General features: G+C 51.8%; 1 protein-coding gene across 4 annotated transcripts in view; it reads right to left on the bottom strand.

Moving 5' to 3' along the window:
- The window catches only part of PAK6 (p21 (RAC1) activated kinase 6), a 36,559-nt gene extending 18,873 nt beyond the window's left edge, over positions 1-17,686 (bottom strand). For 2 of the 4 annotated variants that reach the window (XM_090270401.1, XM_090270404.1), the window contains exons 1-3: positions 16,606-17,010; positions 16,379-16,460; positions 4,830-4,948 (exon numbers count right to left, since the gene is read on the bottom strand). The gene's annotated coding sequence lies outside the window, so the exon portion shown is untranslated. Of the gene's footprint in view, positions 1-4,829; positions 4,949-5,457; positions 5,556-16,378; positions 16,461-16,605; positions 17,011-17,241 lie in introns of those variants that run through there. The other 2 variants (XM_090270402.1, XM_090270403.1) reach the window with 2 other exon arrangements.
- Positions 17,687-26,689: the final 9,003 nt, after the last annotated feature.

The raw sequence follows: 26,689 nt of genomic DNA, 5'->3' as shown, positions 1-26,689 counted from the left end.
CCCTGACTTGCAGCCTGACCCTTACTTGGAAACGAGGCTTCCTTTTCCCTTGCAAGGTATGAGTAAAATGTTCAAATAAGCTCATGCTGGTGGCTGTGATGTCAGTGCCTGGCATGTATGAAAAAGTCACAGAAGCAGCAGGAGTGTATCTCTCCAGTAGGCCAGGTCCCCTCCCTAGGGTCTCAGCCTGAAGTCAGGCAACCCACGGGCTTGGCTCGAGGAGCAGTAGGCAGAGTTTTGTGGCTGATGCTACTGTTCCACGGCCACTTGGGGTTTGGGTGGTGGCCCTCAGAGCAGGGCACTGCGGCTTGGCTGGTTTACAGTTCATAACAGGGGTAAGCAGAGCAGCCACAGAGGGCAGTGGGTGGGTCACCTTCTCAAACTGCTTCTCTTCTAGGAGGAGATATCCATCGGCCAGGGCCTGGGGTGCCACCCACGGCCCCCAGGCTGTTGGGCCCCACAAACCCAAGAGAGAGTTATAGAGAAATAAGTGTGCATTTCAACCTCAGACCAGAGCTCTGACATTCAAATGAATGCTGTCATTGGAGGCAGCCCTTGGGAGTGACTGACTGTTTTAAACATGCTCCAGTACTTCCAAAAGTCCTCTTTGGAATCACCTTTGGGGCCCATCTTGAGCCAACACCAACTGTTCTCTCTACCTGTCACCTCTGCTTTCACCGGAAGTGGTAGTGTCTGACTTTCACACACCTTACCCTCCAGGCCTGGCTTCCAATGCATTTTGGCCATTTCCACACATCAAATCCCTTTCAAGGAAAGGACACTTAGTCCACGGAAGGAATTCACAGGAATGCACCGCAGGCTGGGGAGTTGGCCTCCAGCGAGCAAGTCTACAGGAGTTTGTGGCTCTGAAGGGGGTGGGGCTTGGTTGGTTAAGTTCTGGGATGTTGGTTAACTGGCTGGTAGGGATAAAGCCAGGAGACTGGAAGAGAGGAGGCAGCTGCACCCAGAGCTCTGCTCTGAGTGCCAGTGAATGAGAGTGGGGGGCACACCCCAGCTTCCTCTTCGGGAGGCTCAGGACCTGCTAATCAGAGCTGAGCTCTGGCTCAGTGCAGCCCCAGGGAACGGGGTTCCTACATTCCAGCTTGTGGCCTTGGCTTACTCTCCTTTCTAGGCCTCAGCATTTCAGGTGGTGACCAGGGAATGGACTCCTTCACCTCTGCCAGCTTCTCTAAGTACAGTGAGTACAGTGAGAAGAGAAGCAGCATCTGTTCTAGCTTGAGGTCCATTTTGGGTGTTTCCAGTTACCATCACTCAGGGAGTAGCTAGTGTAAGCACCAGGTGTGGGCTGAGCCTTTCAGGTACCAAATCTCCTCACCACAAGCCTGTGAGGTAAGTTGGTATTGTCCCATCATGCAGATGAGAAAACTGATGTTCAGAGAGATTAAGTGATTTGCCCAAGTCAAACAGCAGAGAAGGGGCAGAGCCACGTCTGTCTGTCCCAGGCCCTGATATGAACATGGACGCAGTCACTGTCACCTCCCTTCACCCACGCTACGTAGTTCTCAGGCCCATCCGAGGTGCTGCTTTGGGGAAGGAACCTGAGAGAGAAGTATGACCCTGAGTTCTACAGCAATTAGGCACCCCAGCTACTGCCACCATCCAGTCACAGAGTGACCCACAGACTGACCCGCAGAGGACCCTGTCACCTCCAGAGCTGGGCCTTCTCACACTGACACCTGCAGTTGGGCTACCCAACCTTTTTATACACCCCTGGGAACTGGCATCCCGCACGACCTTCTGAAGAGCCATGTGCCTCTCGGCCCCTGGTTGAGAATAGTGTGGCCCGAAGTCAGCCTCCCATCTGAGAATCCTCATCAGCCAGAAGATTTTTCTCAAACTTTACTTTCTGGAGCTTGTTTAAACATAAAATTATATTATTCATTAATTTATTCAAAATATTTATTGTGCATTTACTCTGCTCTGGGCTCTGGGGACCATAGTGAACAAAAGAAAATCCTTGCTCTTGTGGAGTTTAGCCTGCTTTTCCAAATAGATGCTGCTAGTCACCCTTTTGAGCTCACTTCCTACCAGAGGAGATGGTGATGCACACCCTGTGGAACTCACTCACGGGATCTGGCCTCCTCTCTGTCCCTGCCCAAATCGCTGTCCTTCATGACTGTCTCCTGTTCTTGCACTGCTCGGAAGAGATCAGTGATGGGGAGCTCCTCCCCTTTCCCAAGGCCCCTGCCCTCTGCCGCTCTGTCCCCTTGCTCTTCAGCTGTTGTATGGAGCTGAGCTCTGCCCTTTCTCAGCCTCCACCAGGTGCCCAGGATCACCATCTGTCCCTCTTTATATGACATGAGAGTCAGGGGAGGGGGCACACCTGAACCCTTTCCTGGTCCCAAAAAATATACTGGAGGAAGAGAATTTCATTTGCTTTTCTGCCCAGTTGTCACCTGCAGCATGGCTGGGCCCAAGACCCAGGCTGTGGCCCTCATGGCCATTGACTGAAGGCTCCATAAGATCTGCCCAGGACCATTGTGCTGAAGTGTGGAATGTCCCCAGGACGCTGGGTAGTACTTGGGTTCTGTTGTCCCAATGCTGTGGCCTAGAGAGAAGCTGTGTGTGTAGGGCAGAGGGCACTGTGCACATAACAAGCCCACATGACTGGGCTCCCCGCCCCTGTCATCATTCCCACACTATAGGTCCCAGTGAATCCCCAGGGAAGAGATAATGGGGCTGTTGTTGAAAAGAATATGATAATAAAGCTCATTCAATCACTTGTGTCAACACTTCAGTTGAATAAGAGGCCAAAGAGCCAGGCTGGCCAGCCAGAGAAGGTCAATATTGACTCAGGCTCCCAGGCCCAGCTCCAGCCGGCACACTTAGTGCTGTGGTCTAGCAGCAGCTCAAGCCTGACCAGCCCCTGGTCTCTGTTCTCTGTACTTAGAATGCTAACCCCCTCCTCAGCCCACAGTACTGTATGTTGCCAGGCCCAGGGTTATCTCCAAATGAAGAGAGAAGGATCGCCTTCCTGGGAGGGCCGCAGGCCAGGCACCTCCTCACCAGCCCAGGTTTTCAATAGCTTCAGCATGCAGAGGCCTGAGTCCTCATCACAGAGTCCTCACGGTGTAGCCAGAAAGAACCTCTAGGTTCCCACTCACAAGATTAGGTCCCCCATCTCTTACACACATACACATGATTATGTTTTCACAGCCATTAACTTTCTGTATCGGTTTTGTTTACTGCCTCACTTTATGCTCACAATACCATTGTGACTTGAGCCAAACCTGCTTTACTGGGTGCCTTTTAAAGATGACAGGAAGCTGGGGAGAGGAAGGAGGAGATGAGAAAGGGAATATACACAGATACATGTATACAGTATCCAGAACATGTCAGGCACTGTTCTGTGCTTTTTATTAGTGTGTTTAATGGTCACAACTCTATGAGGTAGATATTATGAGCTCTGTTTTACAAATAAAGAAATCAAGGCTTGGAGAGACGTTATCGTCTGAGATGATAAGTGTGGAGCTGGGATTCAAACCCAAATCTCTCCAACTCCAAGCTTCTCTATCATGCCCAGAGAAGTTAAGTGACCTCCCTCAGATCACATAGCTACTTAGAGAGCAGACTGAAAGCCTCAAGCCAGAGGCTCCCTCTACCCCAGGCAACACTTGTGGCCAGGGTGACCATGAACTCACAGCCACTTCTGACACGTATAGCACATACTGCTGTTTCTGCCTCCAAATTTAGAGCTCCTTCCAGAAATGGACCCTTCCCTGGGCCAGCTCACTACCCACCCCACATGGATCCTGTTCTGCCTTTATTGTCTTCCCATAGCTTTGCTCTGACAACCTCCACAATCTCCTGCCACATAGCCATGCCACTCTCCAAGTTCCCAAGAGAGGAGAGCTCAAGTAGCTTCACCTTTTCCAACACTAACAAGTGGATGTGAGAGATGTGGTCCTCTGCTGGGCTATTCTCATTTCTCACTGTGACTCCTCACAACTATACTATGAGGAAGGCATGACCCTCCCCATTTTATAACCAAGGACATTCAAGTTTGGAGAGAAGTAAAGCAACTTGCCTAGAGAATCAAAGGCAGAGTAATGATTCAAACCCAGCTCTTTCTGGTTCCAAATGTGTTCTCAGCCACTGTCCTATACATGGCATGGGGAGAACTCACAGCATTGCAACATATACTGCATCAGTCACAAAAGACCTGAACACAGACAGACCCAAGCCTTCGCAACTCCCCACCTACAAAAACAAATAAGAAGAGTCTAAAAGAACACCAGAATTGGGCAAGATACAGAAAGCACAGCCTTATACCCTGGGAACTCCTTATGTCTTAGCTCTTAGTGTTTCTAGCAGCATCTATATCCCAGGTTGGATGCTGTGCACTGGGTGCCAGAAAAATTGCAGGGATTTCAGCGGCTTGGAGATCCAGGGAATGAGTTGTCAGGCTGGGATGTGTGGAGCAGCCCCTCTCTCTGGGACTGCCTCCTGGCCTCCTCAGCATGGGTGCTGAGCCTGCTACTGACTTCCAGTGCACAGCTTTGATGACACTGCCTTGCTCCAGACAGGCATTGGACCTGATGACAGGCAGAGGCTGGGCCACGGGGCAGAGTGGAGCATTTAAAGCCCGGCAACCTGCTGTGGGCTGAAGTGGTGGCAGTAACGATGCACATCCACTAAGGACTGAGAAATGGGACCTAAAAGGGACCACTGCTACTGCCTAACAGGACCAAGAATGGGCCAGCCCAGGAGCGCCACCTACCTGCTCACTGTCCCTTCCAAATCTATCCCTCATGCTGGTCTCCAAAGGTTTCTGGACACCCTACCAGGACTGAAGGTCTCTCACTCACCTCTGGCTGGCTGCCTCCCTCCTTTCCTCTTCTTCCTGATTTCTTACCCTTCAGTGGGCAGAACTCTCAGGCACCAGGTGAGGGAAGACTAAGCACCTTCCTGGCCAGTCTTCTGGGGCCTGGATGGAAAGAGAGCAGAAAGTCATTGTGACAAATGTTCCCGCAGATTTTGCTAATGGCCAGAATCCAGAGCATTCGGAACAGCCCCACAGCAGTCTCCACACTGAGACACTTTGTGAGGAGCAACGGGAGGCCGAGGGATCTCCACATGGTGCAAGGCCGGGGAGGGGGGTTAGTGCGCTGCACTTCCGGCCCTTCTCCCCGCCACGTCCAGGTCTACAGCAGCCACAACCCGCTCCCCTCTCCCGTACCCCTCCTGCCCCGAAGGCTGGAATGGTGCGGGAATTCCTCAATTGGCCAGTGCGCGCGCCAGCGCGCGTGCAGGGAGCACTCCTGGAGGTAGGTCCCGCGTCCCTGCGCTCAGGCACCAACATCAGGCGCCGGCAGCTCTGAACTTCGGGGAATGAGAACCCGGGAACAGGGGCTGCGCATACGGGGAGGCCTGTCGCCTCGTCCCCACCCCAACCCGGAGAGTTAGTCAGCTTCCAGGGATGACGGAGACACCCACCTGCGAGTAGGAAGCCCCCAGAGCATTCGGAGAAAGAGAGGGCGCGGGAGCCGGCCCGCCCTCTGCGGGAAGGACCTGGGCGCCAGGAATGGGGAGAGGAAGCTGCGCTTACGTGTTGGTACAGCGCCGGCTTCACCTGGCCGCGAGTTTGATTTCAGGGTGTGGCTCCAGGTAGGACTCACAACGGCGAACACAGAGCCCGGGTTCGCCCGGAATAAAATGCGAAGAGGTGCGGGGACCCAGAGCCCGTAGCCAGGAGCCTCTCTGCCGAGGGGCGCCTCCCTGCTCAACCCTTTCCCTCTAATCCTTCAGCTCCAGCAGTGACCACATGGTCCCCGGGCCTCTGCGCAGAAGCCCGACCTGGATTATCCGCTGAGCCCTTCTCTGTGTAATTAACTCGTTGATTTGCATTGCAGATGCTCTGGGCTGCCCCCTCCCAGATCCTAGAGGTGCTGTGGGCGCCCACCCACACAACTTAAGAAAGCCCCAGCTGGAGTCCTGCCACCTGCCACCTTGGCCAGTCTGCCCATATGGACAAGGCCCCAAGATTGTCGTGGGTAGGAAAGCTGGAATTAAAGAGATTCCAATTTCCTTGTCAGACCTTGCTCAGTTCTGAGAACCCTCTGGCCTCAGGTAGGGGGCCTCTGGGGGAAATAAAGCTTTCAGGATCCCTGCATCCCCAAACAGAACATAGGGCTCGTTTCCACAGTCAGTAGCTTCTGGTGGTACCCAGTAGTGCCCTGGCCAAGGATCAGGATGGCTTTTACAAGTGGCTCACTCCTGACTTCCCTTTGCCTTAATTCTTTTGTTTTGGAAGATGGTTTCTCCTGTGTATTAATATTGTGAGGGAAGGGCACAGGCCATCTGTACATCTCTTCCCCAAACAAGGAAAAGAGAAGACCCTTGCTGTTTTAGATTGCCCGCCCCCCCCAAAGGGCTGTGTCCAATCGAGTGCTGAGGGGATACTGGCTTGGAAGTTCAGTACATCTGCACCCCCAATGGCTGCTCCCAAGCAGTGGCTAGATGACTGCTAGTGTCACTGCAAGGGGACCCAGGACAGTGCAGAGATTTGTGCCATCGTTGGGCACCTCAAACTTTAGTTATTAATTGAGGTCACTATTGTCATGTAACCCCTGGCTGGTTTGGCTCAGTGGATTGAGCGTCGGCCTGCGAGCTAAGTGTCGCTGGTTCGATCTTCCAGTCAGGGCACATCAGAGAAGGAAAACTCTGACTCCAAAAAACCTCCGCTGCCTTGCGGCATACCTCTTCAGGGGAAAGGCTAAGGGAGTAAACCCCGACAGAAAATCCGGAGCCGGAGTCCCTAAGGCGGTTTGACGTTGTAGTCAACACCGGCAACTCCTGCGGCGCACCTGAAGCCAAGCTGTATTGACTCCGTCTTTCCCTTGGACCCTTCAGCTGCGAAGAGAGGGGGGGTCTGCTGCATGGGCAACAGCAGACCCTCCATATCACCCTGCCCAGGCTCTGTAGCTTCAGCTTCACTGGAGAGGACACTCCAGCGTCATCGCAAGATGTGGATTCAACACGGGAGGAGACAGATACCGTGTCACTCCCGAGTCGGACTGCACAGCCATTCTCGGCTGTGCAGATAGACTCTTAAGAAGCTACACCATCGTCTCTCGAGACGGACGGCTGCCGACGACGATTGTCATGTATCATTTTTGTTCAATGATTCTTTAGATATATCGATTCAATTTATGGATAAAGCATTTGCATATGGGCTCCATTGCTGAGGCACAGTTTGCTCAAGACTCCTACCAAGCGTAGCGAAGGTGGTGAGTGGGAGTCCACCAGCCCCAACCAGGCCTGCGCTCTGTCCAGCTGCACCAACGCCACAGCCTCTGTGGGGAAAGCATGGCGGTGCCTGCTGGAGAGGCTGGCCCTGTGAGCCAGGAGAGTGGTGTGGAAGCTGGGGCTGTTGCAAGCATGTCTCTACTGGGCTCCTTATCCTCTGTCTCCCCTCCTCTTCTCTGTGTCTTTCCCAAGGGGATTCTTTCTCTTTGCTCAGGCAACACCATAGACCTGACTCTGTTAGTCAATGTCTGACCTTCTGTGGCCCCCCCCAGGAAGCTGCCTGCTGAGCCTAGGACAAAGGGGCTGTGTGATACAAATGTGCCTTTCTCCATAGATTAGTTACCCGGGAGCTCGGAAGTACTGGCTGGGGGAAGCGGGTTGTGCTGGGTTGGTGGGGAAGGGGGTTTGCAGGGGGAATTGGTTGCCGAGGATTCGAAATGAACCATGAACCAAAGCTAGAATGAAATGCTAACATCGCTGAACCTAGCATCAGCACCCTAAATTATATTTTACTGACTCACCAATGCACACATGAATTATTTCCTTTTCATACAAATACCTTATATAGGAAAACGACAGGTCTGAGCAGTACTTTTGAACTGTTGGACTATGATATGGTGTAAGCATTACAATGTTATCAGAAGTGAATTTTTATTTAATATGGTTTGAATCCAGACTTGGGTATCCCAAAGAGGCTACTAGCCAAGTCCCATCCTCACCCTGTAGGCAGTGAATCTAGGGAACCCTGAGGTCCTCCCCCCCCCTTTTGGGAACTTTGATAGGGTTTGGGGAGAGGTAGAGACCCCTAAATAAGACTGACCATGGAGGTAATTAATCTTCCATCACTGAAGACCCCGGATGTGCTAGAGAAAATGTTCCATACTAGATACTAGGTTAGACCAGGGCACCTCTTGGGGCCATCACCACTCTGAGTTTCTGCACTTCCGGTTGCACCTACAGGTGGGCCACCTGCACTGGGTTGAATGACTCAAGGTAGGATGGCTGGCATGTGCAGAATTGGTCCTGAGTGATTAATTCCTGTATGTGATGCCACCACCACCCCCCCCCCACCTTGTCTGTCCTCCTTGGGTCATGCTCAACTCAGCCCTGCCCAGGAGGAGAGGGCAGAACAACAGTGCAGGAAGTGCCAGGAAGAGTCTAAGGAACAGCATCTCCAGCATCCATGTGCCTGCCTCTGGCCCTATTCCCACGGCTGTGCCAGTCACAGGGATAGGGGTCAGGAACACCCTCCTTTGAAGAGCCCTGGCACCCTGCGGAGGCCTTCAGGCTGAGAGAGTTGTCCATGCACTGCCATTCTACAAATTGGGCAGGAGCTCTGAACAGGGACACTGAGAACTGACATTTCACCACGGGCAATGGCCAACCAGAACTGTCTGAGGAGGCACAATGGGCGGGGCGGGCGCTTCCCGGCTCACTCTCAGCCTGTGGCTGCTGAAGCCTGCTGTAACATCTGAGCACCTACCGCTAGGGCTGGGAGCCTGGGTGAGGACCAGAGGAAAGATATGGATCGCCTTGCGGTTTAGAAACACAAACACATTATCCTTTCCCTGCACCTTTCTGCTGCATGACTTGAAAAGCTGCCTGGGGATCAGGAACACTGCTGACAAGCTCACTCACTCCCAGGGCTCCTTTCTCTGGGTGATTCTGCCCTCCTCTAAGAAGAGCAATAATAACACCTGCCAATTATTAAATGCTTCTGATGGGCCAGGCCCCATGCTAAGCTATTTACACATATCTCATTCAAGTCTTCGCCACAACCTTGGCACAGAAGAGTGATATCATTATTCTTCTCATTTTACAGATGAGGAAACTAAGACTCAGAGTGGTTAAGGAACTAGCTCAAGGTCTTGTAGTTAATGAATGGTGGAGCCAGAATTTCAACCCAAGTGTAGCCCCCAGACTGTTCTCTCAACTCTGTACTGTGCAGAGGTCCCTGGTTCCAAGGACTGACTAATATGACTTGATCATGGTGGTGGTGGTGGGGTGGTGTCAAGTTTTCCTGGGAACAAGTGGTGGGGAGGCACTGGTCTTTTGCCTTCCTGTGCCAAGTCTGCCACCCTGTATGGGTAAGTCATGTGACACTGATGTCTCCCCAATTTTTACAAGGAAATGAGGACCCCTATGCAGCACTGGGTGTGAGGGGCAGAGGGGCCTCCGTTTCTCCCATCCTGTCACTGAGTCCTCAGCTAGGAACCAGGTGCTAGATTCTCCCAGACATGAGCCAGTACTCTGCCTGAAGTTCCTGTGTCAAGCCATCTGTCCCTCACAGACTCGGAATGGGCCCAATACCATGAGCCCCAGATGCAGAGTGGGACCAGGCACACCTGCTTGCTGCTTGGCTGGAGGAACTCGCTGGAGCCTGGGAGAGAGGCAGTCTTTGGAGTAGATCTCTTCCTCTCCTTCTCTTCCAGGCTGTCAAACACCTGTCCCTTCCTGCTCTTGGGGTGGCCTGGGTCAGTGTCCCTCACCCTGGTCGTACCACATCTCTCTCTGTTGATGGAGCTGAGAAGCAGGGGCCCACCTCTGAGGGCCTAGGAGCATGAGTTGAGGGAGTTGACATTGCCAAGCCCTTGGGGTCCTTAAGCAGAAGCGAGACAGAGACCAGCTGCAGAGAGCATGGGTTCTTGCAGGATTGGAGGCTTTCTGCCTCCAGACTTCCAGCATGTCTCAGCCTCAGACTCTTGGTGTGTATAATGGGGGAGGGAGTGTCACCTTCCCTTCAGATGAGATCTAGAGCACTGGAGTACAGGAGCCCCAAGGATCAGCGCCCCCAAACAGGGCGAAAGGTTTCTGACCGTCAGTAAGGGACCAAGGAGAAAACTCCCCTCCGCTGTGCCGCCATAGGGAGCAACAGAGCCCAGTGTGGTGTGCCATAGGGGCAGAAGGCCAGGGTTCTTCCCGGAGAACTTGCTGAGAAATTAACCCTACAGGTCTATTCCCTCCAGATCCTGCAGAGAGAACCCCAGCCCAGGGCAGCACCGTCTGGGCCCATTTAGGTATTTGGGAAAAGTCCTCGGGCCTCCCTGCCTGGCCTGGCTGCTGGACAGATGCATCCTGCTGCCTCGAACCTCAGCAGAGGGAACTCCCACACCCAGGAGCCTCCAGTGTCTATATCTTTTAGCTTCTCTGAACGTTTTCCTCAAGTTTGTATCTGTACTAGCCTCCCTATGCTAATGTGAATATACAAGGCCAGTCCTCCCCAAATGCAAACTGACATTGGGGGCCAAAGTTGCCTGACCCAAAGGAGCCTGTTGATCTGGACAAGCTATTCAAATGCAGGGGCCACTGTCCACCCACCTCAAGGGGCTGAGGCAGGGGCAGCCTAGGCTGCGGCACCCTTTCCAGGACAGGGGTTATGAGCTACCTGGGGAAGGCTGGGAAAAGAGACACTTACTTCTGTGCTGAGAACACTCATTTTAGAGACATGATGAATTCATTTAATATCTTCTCACTATGATCACTTTGCAGCCCCTGCTCTTAATGGGCTCCAAAGTTCCATCCAGATGTCTACGGCTGACAGGTTAGCTCTCTGGCCGGCATTTTTGCTGGCAGAACTAACAGTTGGAAGCGTCCTTAAAGGGAAACCCTTCCTTGTCCTTTTCTCTCCCTTCTGAGCCTCCAGTGGCCATCCTAGCCTGAGGTGGGGGCAGGGCTGTGACTGGTACCCACGCCCTGGTGCCCAGGGCCTAACCTGAAGGAAGGACAGGTAAGTGGGAGGCAGGGGAGTAGAAGGCTTGTGGCCAGGTGGGGCTCAGGCCAGAGAAAGGAAAGAGTCTGAGGAAGCCCAGCGTTGACTGTCCGAGCCCCATTCACAACCCTCTGGCTGGAACACCTGAGCTCTAAGTGCACAGAGTTCATAGGCTCTGGGCCGTGTGGTCTCCCAGGAGACCGTGCCACCTGGCTGTAGAGCTCAAGGAACTCTGCCTTCGGTTTCTGCCCTGGGTTGGTGTCAGGAGCATGACCTGTCTAACTCCCACTATGCTTAGAGGGTCCTGGAGGGACCCAGGCAGCTGCTGCCCTCCCTTCTCATGGTCTCCCTTCCTTAGTCCCTGATACACCTTGGCTGCCCAGGGGTGGCAGCCTCAGGACCTTCATGTGCATGCTTGCCATGGCGAGAGCCTGGTGTGCACTGCCACGCCTTCACTAGTGGCTGGGGCGGTGGGCCGTGGGGAGGCAGCTCCTCCTCCTATCCTGACCGCCCCTCCTCCACAGGAGCCCTGTACCCTTGCTCACTCCTGGACCTTGCATTCTTGCCCCTGGGCTTGGCTCCCCCTTGCCAGGGTGTGAGACCTCCACCCTTCTCTACCTTTTCCTGTCCCAGAGACACCGTCTCCAGGTAGACCCACTATAGTATAATACTGAAGTCTTCTTGTCCAGATTGGGGCTGATGACAGGGTGACAGATGACAGGCCTCCTGCTTCTGAGATCTGACCACTGATGGTGACTGTTGGACATTTAATTCCTGCTGGGGGTCAGAGTATATACCGTTGAAAAAGCCACCTGAGGTAAAGGTCCTCCCCTGACCTCTCTCTGCCCCAGAATCTCTCTTTAATTCCTAGACACTCTCATCATTACCACCTTTGGCTTAAGACATCAACAGCCTTCTGGTTAAAATGTAAACTGCTTCCTGGGACAAGCAGAGCTTGAGCCAATCCATTTACACCCAGAGAGTGGCCTGGGTGTGGTGGGCAGAGCCTCTTCTTGGGGGGCTCTGCTAAATGAGCAGGAGCTAAGCTGGGGTTCCATGAGGAGCAAGAAGAGGGAGGGAGGTGGGTGGCAGGACCAGGACCCTTAGGACAGGAGGCACAGAGGAGTGCTAGGACCTGTCCAGCCTCCTGCTCTGTCATGCCAGGTCACTTCTCTCAATCCACCAAGTTAGTGGGCAGCTAGTGCCTGCCCCTACTTGGGGGGCCTTTGATGGTGCTGCCTCTGGAAAGGCAGCCTGGGTGCTGAGAGTACTGGGCTTGGAGGTGGGGACCCCCAGGCCTGAAACTGGCTTTGCTGCCAGTTAGCTCTATGACCTCAGGCCCCACTTTCCTTCTCTGGGCCTCCTCTTCTCTCTCTAAAATTATGGAAGCCGGATTAAGCATTCGAAGGGACTTCCCTTTAGCTTGCATGTGCTACAGCCATCCAAGGCGGCCAGCCGCTTCTGGGGCAGCCCTTTCTACGCCTGCACTTCTCCTCACTGACCGGGACTGTGCTCTGGACATCCAGGGAGGCTGTGGCACTAGGTCTTCCCGGCTTCCTCCACCTTTTGTACCTTTTTGCATAATTCCACTAGAAGCCTTATTTGAAGCTGAAAGAAAGAAAATGGAGACTGGAGGCTCCAGGCCAGGAAGCTGAACCAGAGAACCAGTCCTTCCAGTTTTAACCCTGTTGTTGCTGCAGCCTTCAGGGCTGGGGCAGGCAGGAAGGCAGCAGGGGCCTTGAGCTAGGTGACTGGTTCCTCGCTATTTGCCTTGGGGTGAGCTGCTGCCTTGGGATCAGAGAGCTGAACAGCGCTTCAGCTGACCTGAGCTTTCTGGGGACTCCAGGTCCTGGGCAGCCTGAGTGTACAGAACACAGCCCTGCCCCCATCCCCTTAGCCAGAGGCTTGGGCAAACCAGAGCCAGGCAGAAAGATGCCAGCATTTGCTGACAACACAGCACTTGGAGGTGGGAGTTTTGCCACAGAGAACCCATAGGTGATGTGCAAAAAAGGTCATCACTGTCTCTCTGTAAGGACGTGGGTCTTTGCACTACCTGATGTGTCATCATGAGATTTTAGAGAAAATACTGGCTGGAATGCATGTCCCTTTGCTGGGGCTGATGTGGCCCCATGTAGTTATGAAGGAACCCTCTATTTATATATATTTGCATGCTAATTCCCCCAGTATATGAGAGTCTGTCGTGTTCTGGGTTTGCTTTGTTCTTTTAGGGGAACAGAACCTGGGATTATCCTTCCTAAATTCATAGAACAATAACCCTTTGGTAGGAAAAGCAAAATGTCTCTGCATCTGAGCCTTATGAATCTTGGGCATTTCTAAATCACCTGCCGCAGCAGTCATGGAGATTGCCCTGGTCTCCAGTCTGGCCCTTCTGCACAGAGCACCACCTCCAGGTGTGTGTTCGATGGGGCTCATTAGTACACAGTTTCTCAAGGACTCGGGGCCACTTTGTGACAAGATTCCAGGCCCAAAGAAGAATGTGACCAGAGTTAAACCAGACTGCTTGATTCCTTCACTACATACAGCCCATGTCAGGTTCTCAAGACATCAAACTCAAGACCCCCAGAAAAAGAAGGAAACTCTTACTAGGCTCAAACCATTCCTTAGAGAACTTCAGTGGACAAACAATTTGCTATTTGGGAAAAAAATGGGTCTGGTATTGCGTTTCTTCTAGTACTACCGAGCATAGATCTATCGGCATTCTGATTGCTTTGGTTTTTCTTCGGGGAAGAGTTCTTCCAAAGCCACCTCCTCCATGAAGCCTTTCCTGACTCTCCTGAAAACCCCAGTGAGGTCTCTCCCTCCTGACATGTTGTTACTCTAACACTAATAATCATCTCAATGATAACATCATTGCTGAGCCCTTATGTGCCAGCCACGCTGCTAGGAGTGTTTGCATATGGCCTTATTTAATCCTCCCAGCAACCCCATCTCATAGGTCCTATAATTATCTCCGTTGGACAGGAGAGGAAATTGAGACCCAGTGAGATGAGGTAACTCATCTGAGGTCACCAGGCAGGAACCGGCTGCCCCGAGCCTGACACTCACCTGCTGACTCCTGCTGTTAACCATCCACCATCCTGTCTTTTCCTGTCCCTGAGAAGCTGTCTTCTGCCTGTAACAGTAGAAGCTGCTTCTTCCTTTATGTTTTCATTCTCAGCTGATCTTTTTTTAAAATCTATTTTCATGAAGTTCTATGTTAAGAACCATCTCCTGGTATTGGTCTAAATTTATAAGTTATCTGGACTGAATGTGTCATGACTGGCATTTTCAGTGATGAATAGGGGGCCCAGAGTGAGCAGAAGGCAACACCCCCCTATTGCTGATCACGGCTCTGCAGCTCAGCTGGTTTCTGGTGGGGCTGGCCCCAGGCTCAGCTTGCCCCTCCCTCCTCTGCTGAAGGGCTGTAAGCTCCCCAGGGCAAGGGCTCTGTCCTGTTCTTTTCTTGGCATTCCCCCTCCCCCTCCGTTTCTGCCACCAGTGTTTTGCACTTAGGAGTCAGGCAATAGCTGTACCCTTGCCTGTAAGTGGCCAGAACAAGGTGCCAACGGCCATCTCCAAAGTGCTTCTTGGAGTCCGCATCTTGCCAAGAAAAGACAAATTTCCCTCTGTCTCACACCCTACACATCTCACCTTAGCCTGTAATGGGCCCCAGGGCTGAGCTTGGAAGCTGGCTTCCAGTCAGCATGCTCCACTCTGGGCAGGAGGACCAGCTGGGCCTCAGGAGGTTGAGACTTTCTGCCTCCAAAGCTTTCACCTTCCCATGCTCTATTTCAGCCTTTTAGCTGGTCCACTTCTTTCCCCCATGGCAGGTTCACAGAATGAACTCTTTTCTCAAAGCCCCCATGGGGGCAGGCTGCAGAATGCCTGTGGGTGAGGTTTGCCAGCACCCTTCCTACCACCCAAGTCTCAGAAACTGCTCCTGAGTCCTGGACCTTCCTGCTCATGGTGTAGAGGGCATCCTACGACACGGGCTCTGCTTTAGGCCACAGGACAGCTTCCCATGATCCTTCTGGCCAAGACAGAGTGTGCTAGAGTTGTTTCTGGGGCCATGTGTATAAGGAATGTAGTCTATCAGATCTCCGCCTACTCCCTGCCCGGCTGTCCCACAGAGGCGGGCGGGTATTAGAAAATCAGCATCCAGAGCCCTCCCTAAGCCATCTGAAAGCACCAGGCAGGCTTTCCCTCTCCTGCCCTCTCTCCCCTGGACTCTACCCTCTGCTCCCTCCTGGCTCCATCAGCTGCCACCCTGCTTGCCTGCTGTTTGTCTGGCACTCCACAGCCTCGGCCACTCTGAACCCAGCTGGACACCAGCTGCTGCTCAGCTCTGCACACGTGGGGGACCCCCAGGCTTGGAGTCACCTTCTGCAGGGTGGCAGGATTTCTTCATCCTGGAGCCAGGTGTGGGGATTGGTTGATGGGTTCATCCTGACTCTGGTCCCATGTGCTGCTCCTGCCTGCACCTTCCCTGTGCCTGGCACATTGTAGGGAGCTCAGCTCACAATCAGTCTGTTCTTTGCGAACTAGAAGGTCCATCCAGCCCCCACATTCTCACCTTGCAGCTACTTACAAGGGCACACAGCTTCCCCCAAATCAAGTGCTTCTGAAACCTTGCTCCTGGTGCCCAGTCACTCCTGTTTAGGCACTAGGGTTCTCCAGTTTGCAACTCCTGGTCTACAGAGAGGACCCCAAAGGCCTTATTCCCATGAGATGAGCCTCTGTGGAGCCCGAGGGCCAGGCAGCCCAGAGAGCTCATCCTCAGCTCTCAGAACCCGGTTCCTACCAGAACCAGCCTCAGAAAAGAACCCAAGTAGGACCCTCCAGCCTTAGTGTATGACACCAGAGAAAGAACAAATCACACTGTATCAGCCTTGCTTCTTGGAGGGAACCCAGCACTTTAACACCCCAAGCTCACTGGGCCTGACATGCCTGCAGCAGAAGTGAGGAGCCCAGGGCCTGTGAGGAGGAACAGTGCTCAGCAAGGCACCCCCTGAACCTGGCCTGCAACTGAGTTTCAGGGTCACAATGTGGGCCAGGTTATGCTCTACATAAGGGCACGGCATGGAGCTTGGGTCCCAATGACACTCCATAACTATTTGTGGGATGAATACAAGAGGGGTGTCCTGGTGGCACTGGCTCAGCCCAGCAGGAGAAGGAGGTACAGGCAGGAATAGCTGAAATACGCATTTCTCCTTCTAGCAGAGGCCAGGTTGTACTGAGCTGTTTCAAAATCGACCTGACAAGGGAGTGGCAGGTTGGACGGGGCCCACAGGAATCCAGAGCTGTGCCCCTGTCCCAGATGGCAGGGAGCCTGGACACCTCTGCACTCCACCAGACCTGGGAAGCCTGAGCCCACATCCACGTTGGTAGCAGGGAACTTACCGTGGCCGCTCCTCCGGGCAGCTGGGCCTCGAGCTCCCCACTGCAGGCTGGTGCTTGTCTCTAACCCAGGAAGCGCCACTCCCTTCAGGCAAAAAAGGAAAAAAAGAAAAGAAAAGAAAAAGAAAACCTCAGTGGTTTTCTTGCTCAGCTGCTTCTCCCAAAGGCTCCTGGTTGGTGTCGTCCTGCCTCTGTGGGCACGCAGCCTCCTCCCTCAGCAGCTTACTCACCGGTGTGCCCGTGAAGCTGCCAGCTGTGTGGGGGAGGTGGGGGCCCACGTCCCTCTGCCTGACACACACCGGAGCATGCCCTGTGGGGGCCAGGGGCTCTGGCCTGAGCACCAGGCCAAGCTGCAGCCCCTGGCTGGATCCTGAGTACGGGGAAGCTGTGCCCAGGCCAGCACTCTTCTCAGGAAACGCACCCCTGTGAGCTTGGCAGAGGACACACATAGATGCTGACTGACACTGCATAGGCGAGTGACAGGATTCCTTGGTAGAAAGCTGTCTCCTTAGTGCCCAGGGCTGTCAGAAGAGGGAGCAGCCTGTGTGCTGTCCGGCCCGCTGGCGGGTTGGCTTCCATCCTTGGCCTGCCTCTCTGGACCACTCCCTCCCTCGGCATTCTGCCGTGGGTCTGTGCTGTGGACCTGGGCTTGTCTGAGCTGGAGCTGCTCCTCACCCTGCTCAGGCTGGGTGCTTCTGTCCCTTTTCCACAGCACCCATCTCAGAAGCTGGGCTGGCCCGGCATCAGTTAGGATGAGCTGCTGCCAAATTTCCCCAGCTCTCTGCGGATTCCCCCTGCTGGCCTCAGCACTGGAACGACACACAGTCTCACACACGTGGGGCCACACCCAGCACAGAGCCACCTACCTGCCCAGGCCAGCCTAAGCCAATCCAGCCTTGCTCTCCAAATGCCACTCTGACCCTAGAAGCCGCTCGTTTACAGAAATATCTCAGGAGAGGTGAGTTCAAAGCCAGTCTGGGAGGACTCTGGTCAGCATGGGCCAGACTCCCCTTCTCTCCTGACACCTCTAGAGAACTCGGGAGCCTGATCACCATATCTGCTATTGCACTTGGTTGGCAGCTGTCTCTCCCGTGGCACCTCGGGCCCCAACAGCGTCTTCCATGTCCTTAGGAAGTGGCGGCAGACTCTCAGCAGGTCCCATCTTCCTCTGTGCCCAAGGTAGGGAGGGGAAGCTAGAAGGGGCGGGACTCAGGTGCAGCTCCAAGTTTCCAGTTCCCAAAATAATTAGATGCAAAAGGGAAGAAAGAAACCTCCAGGCCAGCGGGTGACTCAGTGCCAGTGGGCCAGCTTAGTCACCTAGATGGCTGCTCCAGGCTCCTGGAATACTGTATCAGGCCGGGAGCAGTGCCCTCGCCCACCTGCTGTCCACAGCCGGACTACCAAAGGGAGCGTGGCCGAGGAATACCAGCTGGTCCAGGGCTGCCTGGAGGGCGGCACCAGCGGCTCCAGCGCCCTTCCCTGCCGCGTCGCGCCCCTCCTCCACCGCGCACCCCGGCTCACTTTGGGATTTCTCTATTAAATCCTCAGGCAGCGACCTGCTCCAACGTTGCTTGGCAATTTTGATATCGTCGAGGGTTGCCATGGGGAGGAGGGTGATGTCATTGACACAAAAAACCCACCGAATTTACAAATCAGCTGGGGCTGGAGCTATTTATAAAAACATGTTTTTCCCTGCCTTTTTTTAACTGAGGGGGAAGGAGAGGAAGGGCCGCCTGCCGGAATCAGCGGGAGCCTCCCCCAACCCCCTAGAAGCCAGACCTCCCAGGCGCCTCACCCCCGCAGAGCTGCGAGATTCAGACCTGGCCGGCCCTGACCACAGTTCAGCTGAGCTCCCTTTTCGAGTCTCAGATGGGCAGCGTGAACGCTGGAGCCCTGGGTTTGCAGGGACCAGAAGCAAGCCACTCAACTTGCCCCCTGCGTATCATCAACAGGGGCATTGGCAAGTAGGTAGCTTGAGCTTCTTTGCGCATGCGCCCACCGGCCAGCTCTCCTGAGCGCTCCAGGTGAAGCCCGATCTTCCACAGTGCCCTCCCCTCTCTGAGCCTCCCCGCCTCCTTCACTGGCTCCTTTACTTCTCCCAGTATCCAGCTGCGGGGTACCCAAGTTTGGGCTCCCTACCCCTCTGTCCCCACTATTAACCCACACTTGACTGAAACACTGTCCTCTCCGTGGCTTTGACCATCAACCTGGCAATGCTCACCCTGGAGCCCAACGTCGTGCTGCCACACTGCAGGTGCCACCCTGACTGGCCAGCTCCTGCTCCCAGTGCCCCCTGATGCCCACAGGTAGAAGCTTGCTCTTTGACTCTTCCCATTCCCCAGCCCCTTACATCCAAGGTGACACTAGGCTACTCATTATTTCTGAAAACTATTTCATAAATTTTCTTTCATAGTGAAGCAATGTGGTGGTTAAAAGCCCAGGTTCTGATTTCAAGTCCCAGCTCTGCTGTTCATCAGCCAAGTGATATTTGGCATGTTATTTAACCAACTGAACTCAATTTCCTCATCCATAAAATGGAGATGATTCTGCCTGCCTTCCAGGATTATGGGAATTAAATGAACAAAGCTCCTAGCACAGGAACAGCTCATCCTGAGAGCTTAATAAACATGAATTTTCTTCTCTGCTTTCAGCTGTCATGACTGTGATGCTTGTTGCTCATTCTTATCCACCTACCAACTGGTGGCAGGTTAATCTTTCAAAACCATGACCCCAGTCACCTCCTGTGCAAGGGTCTCAAGCTGAACACATAGATTGAACTGCAAAATATTGGACCACATGGCATTACTTGTAAAAACTTCAATTAGGTCCTCCAACTACCAGCCATGGAACCCACCCTAGCTTCATCCTGAGCAGGAAAGAAATTTTTTTTGACAGCCATCAGGTAACTAATTCCTAGCACTGAAGAGAAGTCTGGAGCATCAAGTTCAGAACAGAAGCCAGTGCAGCCCCGAGGTCTCCAGGCATCAGGATTGACCTGGACAGAAGGTGCCCCATCACATGCTCCACCTAGTGCACCTCCACGCCCAGTCCAAGAGCAGAGGGCATCTGGTTGGTGGGCTCAGGTCACATATCCACCTCTGACTTTCGTAGAGGGGACGGTAGCCTGGGCATAGTGCTTCTGTTACCAGACACGATGTGGTGATGGTTAATGTGCCAGTACTAAAGGGTGCCTGAGGCCCAAAACCAGCCGTTGGTCATCATGGCATCTTTGGTACTTTTTCTAATCATTTTAAACCCCTGAGTGTGATAATCTGTAATTGTTGATTCTTTTGCTCTTCTTGTCTTCATGGACTTCTGAAAACGAATAGCCTGCACAAACAGACTCATTCCTCTGCTCTATCATATTGCATGACTTCTTGATTTGGTGAAAATACCTGCAAATTTAGATCCTTTTCTTTCACAGATAGTAGAGGGAGGGGCAGGGGGAGGGAGTCTGCCAGCCTTTTGAGAAAACCCTGCAAAGCTTGGCTGCTTGTTGCAGGGGGCTGGCATGCAGAAGCCTGTGCTCCTGGGCCATTGGTGTGCCCTGTGCCCCTCTTTATCCCAGGGGAATCACCTCTGCTAATCCCAGGAGGCTGTGACCTGTCCAGGGCAGGAATCCCAGCATGGTGCTGGGCACATAGTAGATGCTCATGCAAATGTTGAGTGAATAAACATCTGCATGAGTTCTCTGCTCTGGCCGCCCTTATTTGGAATGTGGTGAATCACAGAGCCAAGAGGGATTCTAGAATCATCAGCCCAACAACCCTTCTTTTATAGGTGAGAAAACTGCAGCCCAGAGATTAGGTGACTCAGCAAAGCCACACAGGAAACTGGGGGCAGTCAGGGCTAGAATGTGGCTTTCCCTCCTCACAGTCCTCGTTGTTTCCTTTGCTGTCACTGCAGGCCCATTCTAGCTCAAGCCCCGAGTGTGATGTATCTATAATTTCGTCAAAGACAGCAGTGGTGCTGTCACCACAGGCGTTTCTGCCTTTGAATCTTGGTTCTCAGGGTTGCAGTGTGCAAATCAGCCAAGATGGTGTCCTTACAATTTCTTAATAAAGTCTTTCACTTGAAGCTCTTTTGCTTTTGAAAATGGACATATAGTCTCAAAAGCAACTTGCCTCATCTGCATCATTTTGGTGAGTTAGGTTCAGCTGGAATGGTTGCCTATGTCAACAATGTCCTACTGCATGGTTTTAAAAGAAGCATTTGGACATATGCCTAGAAAAGCCATGTAACAGTGAAGTCCTAAAATTTGCCTAAACTAGTGCTTCATAGGCTTTCCCGAAGAATGAAGTTTCAGAAACAAAGTCTAGGGTTCTAGCATGTGGGAAAAATTCCCTTTCACTGCCAAATTTTTCTAGATCTTCAGATTCTTCCATACACTCCCCCATCTCCTTGTGCTGTGTGTGGAGAGGGTGCTTTACACAGGCCTCATGGCTGAATGGGCCTGTCTCTACCTGCCTACCCTCGTCAACACCTCACGCCTCAGGGCCAGGAAGGGAGGAACAGATTCTGCTTGTCTTCACCTCCTACCATCCCAAGCTAGAGCAGGCGCCAGAAAGCAAGCCTTGGATTAACGAGCAGGTGCTGTCACTGGAGGCCTGTGTCCTGCACTCCAGGCGGGGCTGCTGTGACCTCAGAAGTGTCCCTCAGCCCTGGGCCTCCAGGAGAGTCAGGCCAGAGGCAGCAGCCTCACCTCCAAGAGATTTTCCCAAATGGCTTCCTACATGGCAGGTGGGGTGCCTGGGGAGCAGATGCCTCCAGGGCACCTGCCCACCCTTTGAGGTGTCCATAGCAAAAGGGAGGATGACCAGGTCAAGTACTGGGGGTCCTCAGTCAGAAGGCTGCTTAAGAACCTTGTCAGATAGGGATACTCTGGGTAGCTTCTGTGCCCTCTCCTCTGGTGCTGTTCCTCCTTCCATCCAGTGGAGGTGGGGTGGAGTAGGGAGCCCAGAGTAATGAAGTGCCCTGGTGGCAGGGCACCGTGTGTGGAGGCTGGCTGGCAGGGGATTTTCTTTTTCATGCTCCGTGGAGTAGCAGTGCCTGCTGGGCTGCAGATGAAGGGATTTCTCCAGGAACTCTTTACTTCAACTAACGCAAATTGGAAAAGCCTAGGAGTTATTACCAATAGCCCTGCTCCCTGGCCACCGCCACTCTGCCAATGCTGGCCCTCTGCCTAAAAGTGAAAAGGGAACGTGGAGGCCTTCTAATAGCCTGGTCTGGGCTGCAGAACCTGCCTGGAAACCAAGGGGCAGGGAAGTGGGGACGAGGCGAAGGGACCAAAGTGGTGTCTGACAGAAAACAGGGATTATACCCCGAGAAGCTGGTTTAGCATCCTCCACGCCTCTGGGGCAATTGGGGGAAGGCAAGAGAGAGTGAGAGGAATGGTCGGTGGGGAGACAGACCCAGAGAAGAGGACAGTGTCAGCAAGCTGGTCAGAGACACCATTCTGTGTGATATTCCTGTGTTGTCCAATCCATCATAATTCTATAGGGGACACGAGGGACGGGAGCACAGACTAGAGTCTCTACAGGATTAGCAGTGACCCTGGCTAGGGACTCTGCTGTTGACCTCCAGGGGGTTCAGGAGAAACAGTATAGTTAAAATATGTAAAAAGGGAATGGAATACTTTCTCCAGGGGTGTGTGGAATTGTGAAAACACTTGGTTTCATAAGATGGGGTGGCAGTAGCTAAAAACATTTTTATGAAGTATTTGGCAGGTGCCAGCACAGCATGGCTAGGATCTTTCCACCTGTTGTTCACTGAATCGTCAAAACACCAAAATGTTGGTGTTCTTACCCCAATTTGTACAGATCAGCATCACCCTGGCTCTCACTGTAACCCCGTGGCTGAGGCAGGAGCTCCCAGGGGCAGCTCTGGCTTTACTCTGGGTGACACTGCACAGACGGCTGAAGGAGCCACTCAGTTGGGGTCTGGCCACATCTTGCTTTGAGGAGCTGTGAGTGCTGCAGAAAGGGATGTGCCTGCCTCTGGCTGGCTTTCATCTCTGTGGGACAGAGGACAGGGCCTTTGGACTTCGGGAGGGAGTCAGCACTCAATCCTCAGAAGTTCAGTGGCTGGCAGCGGGCCCAGCAGAGGTATTTTCTAAGGAGCAGACTTTGTGGGTCCATCTCTGTCAGAGCATGAAAAAGGCGGGACTAGCAGAAACTGGTTGGGCCTTCACTCGATAGAGTGGAAAAAGAAAAGCCTTTTGTCAGAGTGAAACAGCCCCACTCTTCACTAGGCTGGTGCCAGGAGCACTTCAGGGGATCGACCCTGGGAGTTAACAGCAATGTGAGAGCGGGTTCAGAAACTGGTCAGAGCAGTCACAAACTGCAGAGTCCCAAGTACTGGACTCACTAGTGTGTCCTCTTTAGTCTACTGGGAGCAATCTTCTCGACACATCTCAGCTTCTGCAAAGAACAAGGACTAGTGTAATCTGGCAGCGCAGGCTATACAAAGCAGGAAAAGGACATATGTGGAGGGTTCCCAATGTCCCTACAATGACTGAGGCTAAAAGCTAATTTTCCTGAGCACATATTATAGGTTCTGTACTGTGTTTACTATACATTAACTCACTAAATCCTCAAATAATCTAATTAATGAATCCATTCAATAAGTATCTATTGAGTATGTTCTGGGTACAAAGCTTAAGTCCTTGTCCTTGGGTAATATACAGTCTAGGTCGGAACTATTATCCCATTTCAGAAGTGAGAAAACTAAGGCCTCCTGAAGTTAACTCGCTTGTTCATATCACTAACAGGACAGGGGTTTACAACTCATGATGCAATTTTGCTACCAAGTCTTTTTTCCTTCCCAACACCACCTGTGCGGCAGACACTATTGGTTGCCTCTCTAAAGCAGTATCATCTCTCTTACTTGCTGGAAGAAACCCAGTGTATTTGGATGTACATTATTCCCCTTCCTGTGTACTCAGGGAAGGGCCCCTCCCCAACATCAATCCCGGGAATGAATCTTAGTTTGGACCAATTTTGGTCATTCCCTTCCTTTTGCCGGGGATTGGTTCAGGGGCCCAGGGCATGCAACAACATGACCAAGAAATACGAAGGGAAGTTTGCCGGGAGGGTGTTGGGAAAGTTTTCCTGTGCTCCTCCAAGTTGTTGAGCTTGGAACTGAGGTAGCTATCTGCATTCCCAATGAGACCACCCAGAGGACAACAGCCAGTCTGCCAGGGACAGCAGAACAGAAATTGGAAACAACTGGGGTCCTCCACAAGGTGCTGAACTCCAGGCTTGCTGTTATGTGAGACAGCAGATATTCTCACCCCTTACAGTATTTTGAATTATTTTTGCAGGTGAAAACTACCTGATAAAAACCAGCTCCAATCCCTGTCATACCATGACAGCTTCCAGGACACCCCAACCCAAGGTGGCCCTCACTTCCACTGAGTGTCCTAACACACTTTTACCTTCTGGTCATGGCTTACTCTGAGATGTCCTTTGACTTACTTCTCTCTATATTGTCTTGGCTTTTAACCTGTAACATCCTGTTTCTCTAACTAAATTATAAACTCCTGGAAGGGAGTAAGCATGCCTTATATTTCTTTATCTTACTGGAGCCCCAGTAGAGCTCAATATATATTTATTAGCTAATCTTCTTTGACGCATTTCAAGCAATGATTTCCAGTCGTGGAGGGAGTGAAAGAACATGTTTAAAATAAAACAGGAGGCAACAGCTAGAGGCCTGAGTAAATAACAATGTTAAGCACTTTGATCATGGTTTAGATTTCACAATGGATTACACCAGCTCCGCCTGTCTCCCATGTGCCCACCTCTGGAGTGGCTGTGGAGGAGACAGGCAGGAATCTACTGCTTGATACGAGCCAAAAAATTTTCATCTTTGGCAATCACGTTTGTTTTTAGTTCTCACAATAGCCCTTTGGTGTAGGTAGGAACCATCAGCGCTAGTTTATCTATGGCAGATTGACCTGCCCCGATCGAGCAGCTGGTAAGCAGACATGGGGCAGGAACCCAGGTTTCCCAGTTCCTGAATCAAGTTCTCAGGGCTTCCTATGCTCCCCCTTTCCTTTTTCTTACTAAGCAGTGGTCATCTTTTATCCACTGGCTCAGGACAGGGACGGAGCAAAGCATAAAACAGAAATAGTTCCAAAAGCTTAAGCTCTACAAGGAAGTCTCAGGAAGACACAAAATGTCTAGGATTTAAATGAATCAAGGAGGCCCTGCTTCCCAAGCCAGAAATTTGTTTCTCTGGTATGGGCGAAGAAGAGAAAGGAGAGAGGAGATGCGATTGTAGGGGCTAGAGAAGGGACCTGCACCCTGCTTCCCACTAACGGGAGCAGCAAGATGTGGCCTGATCCATCGGAACAAATGGGACCAGAGGCTGTCTTTTAAATTTGTGCTCTGAACATGGCACAGAAGCAACAGAAGGCTGTAAGCCAGAGGGTTGAAATGACCTTGAGACTAAAGACTAGGAACCAGACGGGCCTTCCTGATAGCTTGGTACTTGGCTGATCTTGACACTGTCTTCTATAAGTACAAATATTTTGCTGCCTGAAGGTCACTCCCAACAGAAACACATCATTTTGCCTTATCCTTTAGGTTACAGAATACCATCCTTTCACTTACCTTAATTATGTTACAGACTTAGCTATACTCTACTGTAAATTAACCCAAGACAGTGAGGCTCCAATCAACTAGCTGGGATCCCAATGTACTTGAAGGCTTCCAGAGAAATTTAGACCGTTTAAATGACATTTAGAACTAAAGCCGTATGAGTGTCTACAAGCTTCTGTACTAAAAGCTTTAGTTCTCAATACTCTGTAAAGTAGGCACTCAGGTTATCCTGATTTTATAGAGGAAGACCCTGGCTCAGTGACTTGTTCAGTGCCACACAGCCAGGATTCAAGCCCAGGCATTCTGGTTTCTACGGAAAGAATTTCTAACCACCGTGCTAGGGTTTGGTATGGCACCATAGGCAGGAAGCAACCCCAATGAGGAGGTTCTGGGCCTGTGAAGTTGATGCCCTGTAATGTGAGTACTACATGCAAATTATAACTAGGGTAGAAAAGGCCCAGATCATGTCCCAGAGAGGTCATCTGAGTTATAGGTAAGGCATGTACATGTACCTATCCTAGGCAACAAACAACGTAGCAGGGGAATGGTACAGGTAGGAGCTATGGGCTGCCCGCAGTGGGCTACACACCACAGAACCTTGACCACTGGTCCACATGGTTGCATACTGGATGTGCCTGCCTGGGTGAACCCTGAGCAGATGTCTTCTCTATCTGTTCAATGATGGGGTATGGTTGATCTGTAAAGTCTCTCCCAGCAAGCTAGTTAAATTTTGTCCACTCTGCCTAGCTCATGTCTCTGCCCACCTGACCCACTGGGTTCACTGGGACTCCCTGACTCACTGTATCACACACACACTCACCCTTCTCTATCTCATTTCCTTAAACGATCCAATTTCATCGAAGCTTCATGTGTCATCCTTTTCAATATTTGTATTACTTTATTCATGTTACCAAAGTTCTTACTCAATTTTGTTTAAACAATTCAAAATCAGACAAGTAAATGTATACTCATACTTTTGTCTGCAGATTTTAATGGTTACTTGTTTTTATGAAATTCCATCCTCACTTCACTAACTGCAGGACTATAACAGTTAAATAAAATGTATCACAGGAGGAGGCTAGTAAGATTCAACTACTTAGAAACTGCAGCATACGCTGATTCACAGAACTGTTTCAAATGAATGTAAGGCTGAATTAAACACACGTGGGAAATAAAGGACACACTTTGATGGAATAAATAAACCTGTAAAAATAACATTTAATTTTGAGAAGAGTAACAGAACAATGAAGTGCCGCACGATGTAAGGTCAGCAGCCAATTGCAACAGAAGGTTAAAGAAATATACATGAAGTGACGCAACAGATAGGAGAGCGAGATTTCGGTGCCAGGGATGTCTAGAGCCTCGGATAGATCCCCTCCCCCCACACCAAGGCTCTAACATAACTAGCTTTTTAAAACTCATGGCTGCTCTTTTCCAACATTTTAATTCACTTCTTATTTTTGAGAACTATGTGCTAATTTTTGGAAGTATATAAAGTAAATAGAAACATAGTTCTTTGCTCACATGGGGTTTGAAAACTAGCAGTTTGATTGGGCAACCACTACTTCCCATGGAGAGAAATCTGAACTTATGGGACAATAATGCTCAGCAGTCAGAAGTCTGCCACAGGAGCCTCTACGACAGCAAGATTACTGGAAGCAGTATGCTCTGATGGGAAAAAGGTACGTGTTTATAGAAGGTTAGCCTAAGTTCA

This window comes from Furipterus horrens, unplaced genomic scaffold (assembly GCF_987537825.1).
Source record: "Furipterus horrens unplaced genomic scaffold, mFurHor1.1.pri manual_scaffold_3, whole genome shotgun sequence".
Lineage (NCBI taxonomy): Eukaryota > Metazoa > Chordata > Mammalia > Chiroptera > Furipteridae > Furipterus > Furipterus horrens.
This window is presented reverse-complemented; position numbering and strand designations above follow the sequence as displayed.